Source organism: Ranitomeya imitator, chromosome 1 (assembly GCF_032444005.1).
Source record: "Ranitomeya imitator isolate aRanImi1 chromosome 1, aRanImi1.pri, whole genome shotgun sequence".
NCBI lineage: Eukaryota > Metazoa > Chordata > Amphibia > Anura > Dendrobatidae > Ranitomeya > Ranitomeya imitator.
Genome location: NC_091282.1, coordinates 187,691,551 through 187,709,704, shown reverse-complemented (window position 1 = coordinate 187,709,704; position 18,154 = coordinate 187,691,551). Strand labels below are relative to the sequence as shown.

Here is an 18,154-nt window from a genome sequence, read left to right as displayed (position 1 = left end):
GTGCTAAGCATCTCTGGGAACGCCTTCAAGATTGTTGGAAGACCATTCCTGGTGACTACCTCTTGAAGCTCATCAAGAGAATGCCAGGAGTGTGCAAAGCATTCATCAAAGGAAAAGGTGGCCACTTTGAAGATCCTGGAATATAAGACATATATTCAGTTGTTTCACACTTTTTTGTTAAGTACATAATTCCATTTTCACATTCATGAAAATACAGAAAAGTCCTTAAATGAGGTGTGTCCAATTGGTCTATAGTGTGTGTGTGTGTGTGTATGTGTATGTGTGTGTATATATATATATATATATATATATATATATATATATATATATATATATATATATATATATATAAAACACACGCATACACATAAGTAAATCAGGTGGTGTGCATCCCTGTAATGAGGAGGGGTGTTGTCTAATGACATCAAAACCCTATATAAGGTGTGATTAATTAATAGGCAACTTCCTTTTCTTTGGCAAAATGGGTCAGAAGAGAGATTTGACGGGCTCTGAAAAGTCCAAAATTGTGAGATGTCTTGCAGAGGAATGCAGCAGTCTTGAAATTGCCAAACCTTTGATGCGTGATCACCGAACAATCAAGCGTTTCATGGCAAATAGCCAACAGGGTCACAAGAAGCGTGTTGGGCAAAAAAGGTGCAAAATAACTTCCCATGAATTGAGGAAAATCAAGCATGAAGATGCCATTTGCCATCAGTTTTGCCATATTTCAGAGCTGCAACATTACGTAGTAACAAAAAGCACAAGGTGGGCGATACTCAGGGACATGGCCAAGGTAAGGAAGGCTGAAAACGACCACCTTTGAACAAGAAACGTAAGATAAAATATCAAGACTGGGCCAAGAAATATCTTAAGACCGACTTTTCAAAAGTTTTATGGACTGATGAAATGAGAGTGACTCTTGATGGGCCAGATGGATGGGCCAGAGGCTGGATCAGTAAAGGGCAGAGAGCTCCACTCCGACTCAGACGCCACCAAGGTGGAGGTGGGGTACTGGTATGGGCTGGTATCATCAAAGATACCGGGTTGAGGATGGAGTGAAGCTCAACTCCCAGACCTACTGCCAGTTTCTGGAAGACAACTTCTTCAAGCAGTGGTACAGGAAAAAGTTGATATCGTTCAAGAAAAACATGATTTTCATGCAGGACAATGCTCCATCACATGCCTCCAACTACTCCACAGCGTGGCTGGCCAGTAAAGGTCTCAAAGAAGAAAAAATAATGACATGGCCCCCTTATTCACCTGATCTGAAGCCCATAGAGAACCTATGGTCCCTCAAAAAATGTGAGATCTACAGGGAGGGAAAACAGTCCACCTCCCGGAACAGTGTCTGGGAGGCTGTGGTCGCTGCTGCACGCAATGTTTATCGTAAACAGATCAAGCAACTGACAGAATCTATGGATGGAAGGCTGCTGAGTGTCATCATAAAGAAAGGTGGCTATATCGTTCACTAATTTTTTGGGGTTTTGTTTTTGCATGTCAGAAATGTTTATTTCTAAATTTTGTGCAGTGATATTCGTTAACCTGGTGAAAAAAACAAGTGAGATGGGAATATATCTGGTTTTTATGAAGTTGCCTAATAATTCTGCACAGTAATAGTTACCTGTGCACACAGTGTGTGTGTATATATATATATATATATAATTGTCTAAGGGGTACTTCCGTCTGTCTGTCCTTCTGTCACGATTATTCGTTCGCTGATTGGTCTCGGCAGCTGCCCGTCATGGCTGCCGCGACCAATCAGCGATGGCCACAGTCCGATTAGTCCCTCCCCTACTCCCCTGCACTCACTGCCCGGCGCCCGCTCCGTAATCCCCTCCACTCACACAGGGTTAATGGCAGCGGTAACGGCCCGCGGTGTAACACACTCCGTTACCGCTGCTATTAACCCTGTGTCCCCAACTATTTACTATTGATGCTGCCTATGCAGCATCAATAGTAAAAATGTCATGTTAAAAATAATTAAAAAAAAACCTGCTATACTCACCATCCGCCACCTTTCTCGCTCCTCGCCACGCTACCGCTCCATTGCAAGCGGCAGCTTCCACTGAGGTCCCGTCCCAGGGCTGGTGTGCGACAAAGACCTGCCGTGACGTCACGGTCATGTGACCGCGACGTCATCATAGGTCCTGCTCACACCAACCCTGGGACCGTCGGAAGCTGCCGCTTGCAATGGAGCGGTCCCGGGAGTGTGGAGAGGAGCGAGAAAGGCGGCGGAGGGTGAGTATAGCAGGACTTCCAACGGGCCTTCAGAAGGTGAGTATATGTTTTTTTTTTTTTTGTTTTTTTTTTAAGTCTCTATACTACGTGGCTCTGTGCTGGCCAATATACTACGTGACTGGGCAATATACTACGTGACTGGGCAATATACTACGTGGCTCTGCTATATACTATGTGGCTGGACAATATACTACGTGACTGGGCAACATACTACGCGGCTGGGCAATATACTACGTGGCTCTGCTATATACTATGTGGCTGGGCAATATACTACGTGACTGGGCAATATACCGTACTACGTGGGCTGTGCTATATACTATGTGGCTGGGCAATACGTGACTAGGCAATATACTACGTGGCTGGGCAATATACTACGTGGCTGGGCAATATACTATGTGACTGGGCAATATACCGTACTACGTGGGCTGTGCTATATACTATGTGGCTGGGCAATACGTGACTAGGCAATATACTACGTGGCTGGGCAATATACTACGTGGCTGGGCAATATACTATGTGGCTGGGCAATATACCGTACTACGTGGGCTGTGCTATATACTAAGTGACTGGGCAATATACTACGTGACTGGGCAATATACTACGTGACTGGGCAGTATACTACGTGACTGGGCAGTATACTACGTGACTGGGCAGTATACTACGTGACTGGGCAGTATACTACGTCGCTGGGCAATATACTACGTGGACATGCATATTCTAGAATACCCGATGCATTAGAATCGGGCCACCATCTAGTATACATATACATACATCTCATCGCAGGGGGAGAGGTGTCTGTGTCCTGAGCAGGCGGGGACACCGGCGCACTATGGGGGCCGGAGTCGCCGCTGGCTCAGGCCCCCAACACTTGCGATATTCACCTGTCCCCGTTCCACCGCCGCGCGACACTGTGTCTTCCGGGTCTTTGCATTGACTGTTCGGGCAGAGGGCGCACCCTCTGACCTGAACCTCACAGCCAGAGGACGTGGAAGACAGAGCCTGGCAGTGGAACGGGGACAGGTGAATATCGCATGGCTCACCCTCACCTGTCGTACTCACCCCATCCTGGCGTGGTCTCTGCTTCTCCGATGGTCGCTGATGCCAACAGCTCTTCCTGTGTTCAGTGGTCACATGGTACCGCTCATTAAAGTAATGAATATGCGATCCACACCTATGAGGGTGGAATCGCGTCCATATTCATTAATGAGCGGTACCACGTGACCGCTGAACACAGGAAGAGCTGCCGGCGCCAGAGACCATGGGAGAAGCCTGGACGTGCACAGACCACGTCAGGAGGGGGTGAGTATGATGTGACAGCCGCCACTCCTGACGCTACCCCTCCTCCACAGATTCCCTGGGACCATGACTCAAGTATAAGCTGAGAGGGGCACTTTCAGCCTTAAAAAAATGGGCTAAAAATCTCGGCTTGTACTAGAGTATATACGGTAATCAAAACATTGTATCTATCCCAAAATTGTAAAAAAAAATTAAAAAAATTTGTCTCCGATTGCAAAAAATGACACCTTCACACAGCCCCACTGACTGAAACTTGCAACCGTTACTGGTATTGCAATATGATGACACAAGCATTTTTTTTTTCTTATGTTACAAATTCCTGAATTTTTTTTTTGACCTTTTAAAAAAAACAAAATACTATTCATAATTGGCTTTCCCATGATTGCACTGAACTGGAGAATTGCCGGATAATTTTGAGTTGATCATAAACACTGTAAATAAAAACCCAAAAAAACACTTGCAGATTTGCGCTTTCGTTTTGGAATTTCGTTGCACTTGGAATTTTTTCCCCTCTTTCCAGCACATCACAAGATAAATGAATGGTGTCCATTAAAAGTACAACTGATCCTGCAAATAACAATCATATGGCTAGGTTTACGGAGAGAGAAATAACTTATGGCTCTTGGAAAAGAAGGAAAAAAAAACGGGAAATAGCGAAGGTGCACAGAGGTTACAGGGCCTAATGCATAGAGATTACTACCCTCCAACAAAATCCTGTGTACTCTGCACTCCCAAATCCAAATGGCGTCCTCACATGAGCCTCAGAATGTGGATAAACTGCAGTTATAGTCCACATGTATGGTATTACTGTAGAGGGGAGTACATGCTTAAAGAAAACCTGTCACCAGCAATAACACTTGCAGATTAGCCCATATCTGCAGGTTAACAGAGTTATTTCTGGTGACAGGCTCCCTTTAAAGGGATAGTAAAACAAAAGAAAAAGGCAAAGCCTCTGCCAGCTCACTTATACCACAGGTGCGCGGAACTCGTCCTGACCCGACGTGCAGTGGATACAATATATGGAATGAAGTGGTAGTTCCAGCTCCTTAAAATTCAAAGTCTTTATTTTCCAAGTTAAAACTTCATAATCATCAAAGAATCCTTGTAGATCATGGATGCATAGGCAGCGAAAAAGAAAGGTATAAGCAACGCGTTTCGATCAACTAAGATCTTTATCACAGCTTAATCCTACATCTACCTTAGTAAGAGTATATGGAACACCTTTTAAGAACTAGAAGGTAGATGTAGGATAAAGATCTTAGTTGATTGAAACGCGTTGCTTATACCTTTCTTTTTCGCTGCCTATGCATCCATGATCTACAAAGATTCTTTGATTATGAAGTTTTAACTTGGAAAATAAAGACTTTGAATTTTAAGGAGCTGGAATTACCATTTCATTCCAAATATTGTATCTCTTTAAAGCGAACCTGTCAGACGTTTTGGCCTATATAAGATATGGCCATCACCTTTTAGGGCTTATATACAGCATTCTATAATGCCGTATATAAGCCCCCAACCTGACCTGGAAGAACTGAAAAATAAGCTTTATTATACTCACCTGCGGGGCGGTCCGGTCTGAGGGGTGTCGCTTGTCTTGGTCCGCCGCCTCCCATCTTATGATTGCCGCCCTTCTGCTTGCTTCATGTGGATGACGTAACCCTGCACCACCCACACAGGTTCCCTGGCACCGCGTTCCTGCAGGCCTACTCTTCTGCTCTGTTGAGGGCAGAGTTAAGTACTGCAGGGCGCAGGTGCTGGAAAAGGTCAAAGAGGCCCTGCGCACTGCAGGACTTTGCTCTGCCCTGAACAAGACAGATGAGTAAGCCTGCAGGATGTGTGGATGATGCAGGGTCATGTCATCCACACGAAGCAAGTGGGAGTGTGGCCCCCTATTTTACATACTGCATATAATATTGTTGGTTTAGAAAAAAAAATTTACTTCAGCAAAATGACACTGGCATATTTCGCAGTAGCCATTTTACTGCAGCCAAAAATTTTTCCTCCAACAAAATGGCACCACTTGCGCAGTAGCATCCATCAGCAAATGATAGATGCTACGGCGCATGTGCTGCCCATAAGGATGTATATGTGAACAGGAGCGCCACATAACTCCACCCCCCCCCCACAAGCCCGCCCTGAAGCACCAGAATCTCATTAACTGAAAACTGCAAATACAGATTAACCCTTTCACCTTTGTTTTTTTTTTTCAGTTTTTGAGTTTTCATTTTTTGCTCCCCTTTTTCCCCGGGCCATTCCTTTTTATCATTTTTCCATCAATATGGCCATGTGAGGACTTGTTTTTGCAGGACAAGTTGTACTTTCGAACTGCACCATTGGTTTTACCATATAGTGAACTGGGAAACAGGAAAAAAAAATTCTAAAAATACGGTGAAATTGCAAAAAGTGCAATTTCACGATTTTTTTTTTTTTTTTTACCATGATCACTAAATGCTAAAACTGGCCTGCCATTATGATTCTCGAGGTCATTACGAGTTTGTAGATACCAAACATGCATAGGTTTTTTGTTTGTTTGTTCTTTTAAGTGGTGAAAAAAAAATTCCAAAGTTTGTCAAAAAAAGAACCCCGTAGCGTCTCCAATTTTTCTTATCTGGGGTGGGTGAGGGTTTATTTTTTGCGTGCTGCGCTGCCGTTTTTATTGATAACCTTCTGGTGCAGATACGATCTTTTGATCGCCTGTTATTGCGTTATAATGCAATGTTGCAGGGACCAAAAAAACGTAATTCTGGCCTTTATTTTTTTCTCATTATATATTATAGCGATAGAGAGCCCTGCCATGTGTAGCTAAAATGTTCATTAGCTATGAGCGCCGGCCACTGGGCGGTGCTCATAGCCATCTGGCAATGACAACCACAGCAGTCTCCTGCAGACAAGTGCTGAAAAAGTTGCGGACTCAATCGCTGGAGCTCGCAGCAAACAAGGGTAGGCGACCATGGTCGTACCTATACTTCCAGGGTACTAAAGGGGTTAAACAACAACAACCACAAGACGGATTTAATTATCCTAGGTATCATTTTAATCAGTATAATGGCGCCAATTTGACACTGTCTGTAGATTACTTAGCAAACTCCTGCTGACAGGTTCCCTTTAAAGTCACTGGAATATGCTGAAGCATTCTAGAGTTATTACTACATAAGGTAACACATGGCAGATTTGAAAAATGAGTCTTGGTCATTAAAGGGGTTCTCCAAGAATGTCATAAAATAGCAATCATCATGTAATTAAAATGGAAGTTCATCCTAGACACTAATGATGAGTGAACGTGCTGGGATAAGGTGTTATCCAAGAATGCTTGTGTGCTAACAGAGTGTCTTCGGCCTGTTCGAAAAATATGTTCGAGTACCCACGAAGACACCCGGTTAGCACACAAGCACATTTGCTCATCGCTACTAATCATGTGTCAGAACAGGCTGCAGTCTATAGAAAGACAGCTCCTGGGACCTGTGTCTACACTGACAGAAGACCAGTATCCTAAGCACACAAACCCCAGTGAGCCATGGAGAACTATGTGACAGGAAAATAAATAAATCTTCACCTCCAGCATAAGGGATTTTTTTTTCTCCAGCCTCGGTGCTCAGTCAGCCTAGGAGAAGACTTTCTTTTCCTCTCAGAGCCCTTTTCTGGCACCTAAGGGATGTGTTTACGATACAGCTCCTCTGTCAGTCAAGACAGAGGTCTCAGGAGCTGTTTTTGTTGAGACTGCAGTCCCTCCTGACAAGTGACTAGGATGAGCTTTGAATTACGTGATGGGGGGCCATTTATTACATTGTTGGGGAAGCCCCTTAAGGACAAAACAAGCTCCATCACTAATAAGTTAATCAATGCTGCCCTTAAAAAGGATCTGCTTTTTTACTAGAAACAGTGCCACATTTGCACATGGTCTGTGTGGGATGGATGTGAAATCCAATCTCAGTTTTGTTTTGATTTTTTGTCCCCTGGAAAATAAAACAGTACTTACTGAAACGCTATGCCTTTGTCTCGCTCTTCACAAATACTGAGCAAGCCGTTCATCCCACCGCAAGTCCCCTGTTCCAGGCACTACTCCGATTATGGTATTATGTAATGTTTGGAGGAGATAAGCGTAAGACCATATTGTCTGAAGACCTGTAAAAGAGTTTATAAATAATATGTATTATAAATAATAGTAAGCTGCTTCATGTGCTAAATATGCACCACCATCTCTTCCCCATCACACAACCATACTCAATACGTATAACTACAGATCAGTCAGTCTTAAGGTACCGTCACACTGAACGATATCGCTAGCGATCCGTGACGTTGCAGCGTCCTGGCTAGCGATATCGTTCAGTTTGACAGGCAGCAGCGATCAGGATCCTGCTGTGATGTCGTCGGTCGCTGCAGAAAGTCCAGCACTTTATTTCGTCGCTGGACTCCCTGCAGACATCGCTGAATCGGCGTGTGTGACGCCGATTCAGCGATGTCTTCACTGGTAACCAGGGTAAACATCGGGTTACTAAGCGCAGGGCCGCGCTTAGTAACCCGATGTTTACCCTGGTTACCAGCGTAAAAGTAAAAAAAAAACAAACACTACATACTTACATTCCGGTGTCTGTCCCCGGCGCTGTGCTTCTCTGCACTGGCTGTGAGCGCCGGCCAGCCGGAAAGCACAGCGGTGACGTCACCGCTCTGCTTGCCGGCCGCTGTGCTCACAGTCAGTGCAGGAAAGCAGAACGCCGGGGGACAGACAGCGGAAGGTAAGTATGTAGTGTTTTGGTTTTTTTTACTTTTACGCTGGTAATCAGGGTAAACATCGGGTTACTAAGCGCGGCCCTGCGTTTAGTAACCCGATGTTTACCCTGGTTACCGGCATCGTTGGTCGCTGGAGAGCTGTCTGTGTGACAGCTCTCCAGCGACCAAACAGCGACGCTGCAGCGATCGACATCGTTGTCGGTATCGCTGCAGCGTCGCTGAGTGTGAAGATACCTTTAGGTAAATCCACTGTACTCACTTTCCCCACTGTTTACAAAGGTCAGCAAACCCTTATGAGAAGGCCCTAAAACAAACTGGTGGCTAATTTATAGTTACCTGCAAAAGAAAAGGAGCTGATCAAAGACAACTCTGTGAAGAGACCAGTTTAATAGGTGCTGAGCTGAGGTGTACGTGACAGGTATCAGGAAATTTTGGCTGTCAGTCTAATATTATCAGGCTTCTTTCATCTCATTTTTACCAAAAGTAGACTCTTCAAAACACATTACCGAGGTTGTCCAGTACTTTATCATTAGGATAAATCATCAATGTCTGATCAGATACCTGGCACCCCTGCAGATCATGTTTTTCAGGTTGCTGCTGGCTGGAAGTGCTGAATTGCGGAGCTGCACCGTCTTCTGAGTGGTCGGGTACTGGATAGCCACCTCTTACTGATTTGAATAGGAGGCATATGTTCAGTATCCGCAAGCAGCCACTATAAGAACATTGAGCAGCCCCACAATTGAACATTTTGGCTGGCGACAACGCAAAGAACAGCTGATTGGCGGGAGTGACGCGTGTTGCACCCAAACCGATCAGACACTGCTGACCTATGCAAAGGATAGGTCAATGATAAAGTAGTGGATGACCTCTTTAAAGGGACTCTGTCAGCTCAGAATGAATGTTCAACCTAAGTCCCGTCGCTCAGTGCGTCACGGAGCGATCATTTATATTCACCTTCCCACCTGCTTGTTTTCCTTCCACCCCCCACCCCCTTTGACTGACAGCTACGCTTCCTAGAGCCACAGAGGGGTGGCAATAGATGGAAATCAAGCAGGTGGGAAGGTGTATATAAATGATTGGTTGTTCCGTGATGCCCTGAGTGGCAGGACTTGATTTTCTCGACCGTGAAGTGCCGAGCACCTGTACTGGATTTGAACAGTCATTCTGTGCTGACCGGGCTCTTTAAATCACTGTGTCCATGGAAGATGTCATACTTTCAGTCAATTAGTAGATGCAAAGGTGTGTCGCCTCTTCTTACACTTAAACTTGAATGATAGATTAGGGATCATTTCTATACATCAAGCAATGCGTTGTTCTTGTCTCTTGCATGGTAGTGAAATGCCAGAGAGAAACTGATCTTATGAAGAGAGTGTGTGATCTAAGCACTATGAAGAAGAAACATAACCTCCGTTAGCTGCCATGAGGAAGTTAAAGGGAACCGGTCACCCCCAAAATGGAAGTTGAGCTAAGCCCACCACCATCAGGGGCTTATCTACAGTTTTATGGGATGCTGTAGATAAGCCCCCGATGTAACCTGAAATATGAGAAAAAAAGATTATACTCACCCAGGGGCGGTCTGATCCGATGGGTGTCGCGGTCCGGGCCCTCCCATCTTCTTACGATGACGTCCTCTTCTTGTCTTCCTGCCTTGGCTCCGGCGCAGGCGTACTTTGTCTGCCCTGTTGAGGGCAGAGCAAAGTAAAGCAGTGCGCAGGCGCCGGGAAAGGTCAGAGGCCCAGCGCCTGCGCAGTGCAGTAGTACTTTGCAGTCTGTTGAGAGCAAAGTACGCCTGCGCCGGAGCCGCGGCAGAAAAACAAGAGGACATCATCGTATGAAGATGGGAGGTACCAGACCCAGACCGCGACACCCATCGGACTCGGACTGGACCGGGACCGCCCTTGGGTGAGTATAATATAACCTATTTTTCTTATCTTTCAGGTTACATAAGCCCCTGATGCAGGTGGCCTTAGCTCATATACGATTTTTGGGGTGACAGACTCCCTTTAAACATGAACTTCATTGAGTATTGCATACTTATGTATATGTTTACTCCCCTATAGACTGTGAGCCCTCGCAGGCAGGGACCTCTCTCCTTCTGTACTGGTGTGTGCCTTGTTTTGCTCATGTCTGTTGTATTTGTCTATATTTACCCCTTTCACGTGTAAAGCGCCATGGAATAAATGGCGCTATAAAAATGTATAATAATATTTATTATTTAGTATGTTTGCTTTTATAGCGCTTTCATATTCCACAACGCTTTACAGGCATTGTCATCTTTGTCCCCATTGGAGCTCACAATCTACATTAGCCTTTAGTATGTCTTTAGAGTGTGGGAGAAAATCCACACAAGCACGGGGAGAATACAGAAACTCCTTGCAGATGTTGTCCTTGGTGGGATTTGAACCCAGGACCCGAGTGCTACAAAGTAAAAGTGCTAACCACTGAGCTACCGTGCTGCCAATGCAAACAGCACTGTAAATTGGTGCATTGTCAATATATAAACATGCACACTCCATTTCAATCGCCATTTGGATATGTATTCATCTTACTGTAGTATCTGATTGGTCACCAATATTGGCGCCCACGTAATCCATACAAAGTACTGTTTTATGGCGCATGCCAGCTGGCACCTGTACACTGTACGTTCCTTTACTGGTATTTTATGATATATAACAGATATAACAGATATAACACCTGCACAGTTACGTTGACAGTCACTGCATTGTGCTTACGTTTCAGGATTAGCGCCAGCTGAAGTCTGCACAACAGGTAGGTATACACACCATGCAGCTTTTTCTGTACAGCCATGTCCACACACCAGGTAAAAAATGTGAATGTATTGTTTGTCCGCTGCCTGTTTCCTAGGACTATGTATGTATGTTCACCCAGGCTCTCTGTACCCTAGAGGAAGCCTCAGTCAGTGGTGGAATACATGCAGTGACATGCCCCATCCCCCCTATCGGACCCTGCTATTAGTTATATTTTTAAAATTTACGCTTTAGGTTACTTTCTTCTATTGCAATTTCTACGATCTTATTGGTACTACTAGATGGTGGCCCAATTTTAAAGCATTGGGTATTATAGAATATGTATGTATGTACGTCGCACTGTGAGTAGGGGTTAAATTCCACGCCAATATCGCTGATTGGTCGCGCCCGGCTGGCCGATCAGCGAAGTGTGGTTCAAATCTGGCGCCAATTCGCGGGCGGACTGCGCCTGTCACTGATTGGTCGTGCCCGGCCGGCCGCGACCAATGACCGAAGCGGTATTTAAATACCGCGCCAATAACGCTGACTGGTAGCTCACCGCCGGCCGTGACCAATCACTGAAGCGGTGTTTAAATCCCGCGCCAATATCGCTGATTGGACGTGGCCGGATGGGCAAGACCAATAACCAAAGCAGTGTTTAAATACCGCGCCAATATCACTGATTGGTCGCGCCCAGCCGGGCGCGACCAATCAGCGAAGCGTGGCTTAAATCCCACATCAATTCGCGGCTGGACTGCGTCTGTCGCTGATTGGTCACAGGATGTCGGGGGTTCGGGGTGCAGGATATATTACAGCAACGTAGTATATAGCACAGCCACGCAGTATATACAGTGCCTACAAGTAGTATTCAACCCCCTGCAGATTTAGCAGGTTTACACATTTGGAATTAACTTGGCATTGTGACATTTGGACTGTAGATCAGCCTGGAAGTGTGAAATGCACTGCAGCAAAAAAGAATGTTGTTTCTTTGTTTATTTTTTTTTTTTAAATTGTGAAAAGTCTTTTCAGAGGGTCATTTATTATTCAACCCCTCAACCCACCAGAATTCTGTTTGGTTCCCCTAAAGTATTAAGAAGTAGTTCAGGCACAAAGAACAATGAGCTTCACATGTTTGGATTAATTATCTCTTTTTCCAGCCTTTTCTGACTATTTAAGACCCTCCCCAAACTTGTGAACAGCACACATACATGGTCAACATGGGAAAGACAAAGGAGCATTCCAAGGCCATCAGAGACAAGATCGTGGAGGGTCACAAGGCTGGCAAGGGGTACAAAACCCTTTCCAAGGAGTTGGGCCTACCTGTCTCCACTGTTGGGAGCATCATCCGGAAGTGGAAGGCCTATGGAACTACTGTTAGCCTTCCACGGCCTGGACAGCCTTTGAAAGTTTCCTCCCGTGCTGAGGCCAGGCTTGTCCGATGAGTCAAGGCTAACCCAAGGCCAAAAGGAAGGAGCTCCGGGAAGATCTCATGGCAGTGGGGACATTGGTTTCAGTCAATACCATAAGTAACATACTCCACCGCAATGGTCTCCGTTCCAGATGACCCCGTAAGGTACCTTTACTTTCAAAGCGTCATGTCAAGGCTCGACTACAGTTTGCTCATGTTCTCTTGGAGGACTCTGAGACTGACTGGTTCAAGGTTCTCTGGTCTGATGAGACCAAGATCGAGATCTTTGGTGCCAACCACACACGTGACGTTTGGAGACTGGATGGCACTGCATACGACCCCAAGAATACCATCCCTACAGTCAAGCATGGTGGTGGCAGCATCATGCTGTGGGGCTGTTTCTCAGCCAAGGGGCCTGGCCATCTGGTCCGCATCCATGTGAAGATGGATAGCACGGCCTACCTGGAGATTTTAGCCTAGAACCTCCGCTCCTCCATCAAGGATCTTAAGATGGGTCGTCATTTCATCTTCCAACAAGACAACGACCCAAAGCACACAGTCAAGAAAACCAAGGCCTGGTTCAAGAGGCAAAAAATCAAGGTGTTGCAGTGGCCTAGTCAGTCTCCTGACCTTAACCCAATTGAAAACTTGTGGAAGGAGCTCAAGATTAAAGTCCACATGAGACACCCAAAGAACCTAGATAACTTGGAGAAGATCTGCATGGAGGAGTGGGCCAAGATAACTCCAGAGACCTGTGCCGGCCTGATCAGGTCTTATAAAAGACGATTATTAGCTGTAATTGCAAACAAAGGTTATTCCACAAAATATTAAACCTAGGGGTTGAATAATAATTGACCCACACTTTTATGTTTAAAATTTATAAAAATTTAACTGAGCAACAAAACTGTTTGGTTTGTAAGATTTATGCATCTGTTAATAAATCCTGCTCTTGTTTGAAGTTTGAAGGCTCTAACTTATTTGCATCTTATTAAACCTGCTAAATCTGCAGGGGGTTGAATACTACTTGTAGGCACTGTAACACAGCCCATGTACTATATAACATAAGACAGCCACGTAGTATATAGCAGCCATATATGACCGCTATGTCATCTGGGTAATTTCGCAATGCATCTCTGGGAATGGAAGCTGGTGGCAGCCTCGCCGCTCACGCTCATCAGTGGACGCCGGAGGGTGAGAAGAGCCCTTTTTTATTATTATTATTTTTAACATTATATCTTTTTGCCTATGCAGCATCAATAGTAAAAAGTTTGTCACACAGTGTTAATAGCAGCGTTAACAGACTGAGTTACACCGCGGTGTAACGCAGTCGGTTTAACGGACTGCTAAAATGCTATGTGAACGGCGGGCGCTGACTGGGGGGGAGGTTGGGGTTAGGGAGTATGGAGGGGGCACTGACTGCAGGGGAGTAGGGAGCGGCCATTTCGCGGCCGGACTTTGCCCGACCAATCAGAGACTTGGGATTTCCGTGACAAACAGACGGAAGTGCCCCTTAGACTATTATATATATGTAGATTATTATATTGCTTTGAGGCCAAGAGTCTGAATTATCCCAACCGGAGGTGTTTGATAGTGGACGGGTTTGGGCATCTTATTACTCTTGAGCATGTGTGATTTGTTTTTAATGTTTGGTCCTATATGCAACACTTTAATAAAGTTCATTCTTAACTTAAGCCCCATACACATTAAAGAAGGTCATACCCCAGGCTTGGCCCCCATAAATAAAGCTTATACTCTCCTCCCATACCGGCGCCGTTTCCGCAGTGTCGCACTGGCTCTCCCCAGGACTCTCGTGTGGTGTTGTGATACGTGACCCCGGCACCCAATCAGCGCTGGCATCACTGTCCCCGCCTCCTGTCGAATTAAGCAGGAAGTAGAAGTCAGATCAGCCGCAGCCCGGACTTCCTCTTCATGTTTGATTTGTCCGAAGGCAGAGAAGGGACATCGGCGCTGATTGGGGTGCCAGGGTAACTTGTCACAACTCCACAAGCGAGCCCCAGGGAGAGCGAGTGCCAACACCGCGGGAACGGCATCAGCATGGGAGGGGAGTATAGGCTTTATTACTTTATGGGAGAAAAACATTTTGATCAAAAGGGGATTGTCCTAGTAGCGGGCAACCTCTTTAAACTAATATCGGCCAAACCCACCCATATCGACGGGATCATCCGACAGTCTATAATGTACGGGGGTGCCAGCCGACTGATGGAGATGATGAACCTGCATGTCCTATTTTAGACTGCTAATCATATTGTACCCCCAGAGACAACAGGACACGTCAGCAGATGGCCTTCTCAGAGAAGACACAGGAGAGATTGGTCGAGTGAACACTTGTGTATGGGAGAGTTGGCAGATGGAGGAAGAATCAGAAGAAGCATCATTTGGCCGACTGCCATCTAATGTACAGTACAGACCAAAAGTTTTTACACACCTCATTTTAAGATTTTTCTGTATATTCATGACTATGAAAATTGCACACTCACACTGAAGGCATCAACACTATGAATTAACACATGTGGAATGATATACTTAGCAAAAAAGTTTGAAACAGCTGAAATTATGTCTCATATTCTAGGTTCTTCAAAAGTAGCCACCTTTTGCTTTGACTGCTTTGCACACTCTTGGCATTCTCTTGATGAGCTTCAAGAGGTAGTCACCAGGAATGGTCTTCCAACAATCTTGAAGGAGTTCCCAGAGATGCTTAGCACTTGTTGGCCCTTTTGCCTTCACTCTGCGGTCCAGCTCACCCCCAAACCATGTCGATTGAGTTCAAGTCTGGTGACTGTGGAGGCCAGGTCATCTGGCATAGCTCCCCATCACTCTCCTTCTTGGTCAAACAGCCCTTACACAGCCTGGAGGTGTGTTTGGGGTCATTGTCCTGTTGAAAAATAAATGATGGCCCAACTAATCGCAAACTGTACGGAATAGCATGCCGCTGCAAAATGCTGTGGTAGCCATGCTGGTTCAGTATGCCTTCAATTTTGAATAAATCCCCAAGAGTGTCACCAGCAAAGCACCCCTACACCATCACACCTCCTCCTCCATGCTTCACGATGGGAACCAGGCATGTAGAGTCCATCCGTTCACCTTTTCTTTGTCGCACAAAGATCTCAAATTTGGACTCATCAGACCAAAGCACAGATTTACTCTGGTCTAATGTCCATTCCTTGTGTTCTTTAGCCCAAACAAGTCTCTTCTGCTTGTTGCCTGTCCTTAGCAGTGGTTTCCTAGCAGCTATTTTACCATGAAGGTCTGCTGCACAAAGTCTCCTCTTAACAGTTGTTGTAGAGATGTGTCTGCTGTGTGACATTGACCTGGTCTCCAAACTGATCTGCTGTTAACCTACGATTTCTGAGGCTGGGGACTTGGATAAACTTATCCTCAGAAGCAGAGGTGACTCTTGGTCTTCCTTTCCTGGGGCGATCCTCATGTGAGCCAGTTTCTTTGTAACGGTTGATGGTTTTTGCCACTGCACTTGGGGACACTTTCAAAGTTTGCCCAATTTTTCGGACTGACCTTAATTTATTAAAGCAATGATGGCCACTCGTTTCTCTTTACTTAGCTGCTTTTTTCTTGCCATAATACAAATTCTAGCAGTCTATTCAGTAGGACTATCAGCTGTGTATCCACCAGACTTCTGCACAACATAAATGGGGTTAGGACCATCAGTTGTAAGGCAAGAAAATCCCACTTAGTAAACCTGACAGGGCACACCTGTGAAGTGAAAACCATTTCCGGTGACTACCTCTTGAAGCTCATCAAGAGAATTCCAGAGTGTGCAAAGCAGTCATCAAAGCAAAAGGTGGCTACTTTGAAGAACTAAGAATATAAGACACAATTTCAGTTGTTTCACACTTTTTTGTAAAGTATATCATTCCACATGTGTTAATTTATAGTTTTGATGCCTTCAGTGTGAATGTACAATTTTTATAGTCATGAAAATACATAAAAATCTTTAAATGAGAAGGTGTGTCCAAACTTTCGGTCTGTACTGTATATAGCTGCTGCGTGAGCTTGGCTTTACAGTGCTTATATGACCGTGTACTTTGTTTCTGTCAGTGTCTTTAGTTTTGGTTTGTGGCACCATTTCTTTTGTACAGTGTTGTCCCTAAAGTCAGGACTCATAGGCAAATTTTTTTTACTATATTATTCAATATAATTTCTATAATTTGCGATGCAAATGTTGATGTGCTTTGCAAAGTTCTATTATAGTTACCAGTAATTAAATTAATAAAACCTATAGATAATGAGAATTCCCGTATTCAGATATCAGAGAGACCCTGTACACTGGATTTCTCTCTTATGTTTGGTTCCCATAGTTTTCAGCTTTATTTCCAGGCAGCTTAGCTGTGGTAGTGTACTGGCCCTGGAGCCAACAACTGTACAATCAATCTGAACAAGAGTTGGTAAGACAAGGAAATAAAACACTTTAAACAGCTTGTCATTGATATTAGACCAAAGCAGCAGTTCAATCCGGAATTGACATTGTAGAAAAGTCAACTAAAATCTGTGTCCTTTTTATGATAAATCTGCTCACAACTTCTGCATTGTTCAAACCCACAAATACAAGTTCAATCATCTTCCTTAATGTGTCCTCTTGGTAGCAGGGGGGTAGGAAACATTCATGTAGAGGGAATCTGGGATATTTTTTCATGCAAATAGGAGCTAGTTCTTCCATGAAGAACACAAGAAGCTTGTTACCTCTTCCCAGTTCTTTCTTTTCACTTTCTGGCAGTCATCACATACTTGGAAGAAGGCAGCATGAACCCAAGGCTAGTTCTCAAGGTCCGAACAATGCATTTTAGACATTTAATTAGCGAGTTGTCACTTGAGCTTCCATGAAAAGGCTCCTCTAGAACAGCAAGCTGATTAAGTAACAAAATGGCTAGAGCAGGAAGCGGATGTCGTTTACAGTGGAAATGTTTTCTGATACACAAACGTCTGAGCGGCTCCCACACTCACCCCTGGAACCACGGCTGTTATCTTTAACAGCTTTGAATATACGCTGCAAAATTGGAGGATTTCTATGCCACATATGGAGTGTGGAAATATATTATGCCAAGCGCGCCCATTTTGATACTTGCACCAACTAGTTGACCTATTTTGCCAATCGGAAATGTATGCACCAAACCCCCTGGTTTATTTGGCTATAGCCAGTATATATCTATTATGTAGGACACCTTCTGCCTCTACCCCAGACAGAAGATGTGGTGGGAGATAAGGATAGGGCTTGTTAAATTTAACCATTTGATCACTTTGTTCTCCCAGAGATGTTTGGCAGTGGCTTAAGGTACCGTTACACTAAACGACTTACCAACGATCACGACCAGCGATACGACCTGGCCGTGATCGTTGGTAAGTCGTTGTGTGGTCGCTGGGGAGCTGTCACACAGTCAGCTCTCTCCAGCGACCAACGATCAGGGGAAAGACTTCGGCATCGTTGAAACTGTCTTCAACGATGCCGAAGTCCCCGAGTAACCAGGGTAAACATCGTGTTACTAAGTGCAGGGCCGCGCTTAGTAACCCGATATTTACCCTGGTTACCATTGTAAAAGTAAAAAAAACAAAAACACTACATACTTACATTCTGATGTCTGTCACTTCTCCCGCCGTCAGCTTCCCGCACGGACTGTGTCAGCGCCGCCCATAAAGCAGAGCACAGCGGTGACGTCACTGCTGTGCTCTGCTTTACGCCCGGCGCTGACAGTCAGTGCAGGGAAGC

The 18,154-nt window shown here is 45.0% G+C and overlaps 1 protein-coding gene across 1 annotated transcript in view; it reads right to left on the bottom strand.

Moving 5' to 3' along the window:
• Positions 1-18,154, bottom strand: part of APC (APC regulator of WNT signaling pathway) — a 181,619-nt gene that overhangs the window by 139,805 nt on the left and 23,660 nt on the right. The window contains exon 2 of the mRNA XM_069752824.1: positions 7,511-7,656. The gene's annotated coding sequence lies outside the window, so the exon portion shown is untranslated. The remainder of the gene's footprint in view (positions 1-7,510; positions 7,657-18,154) is intronic.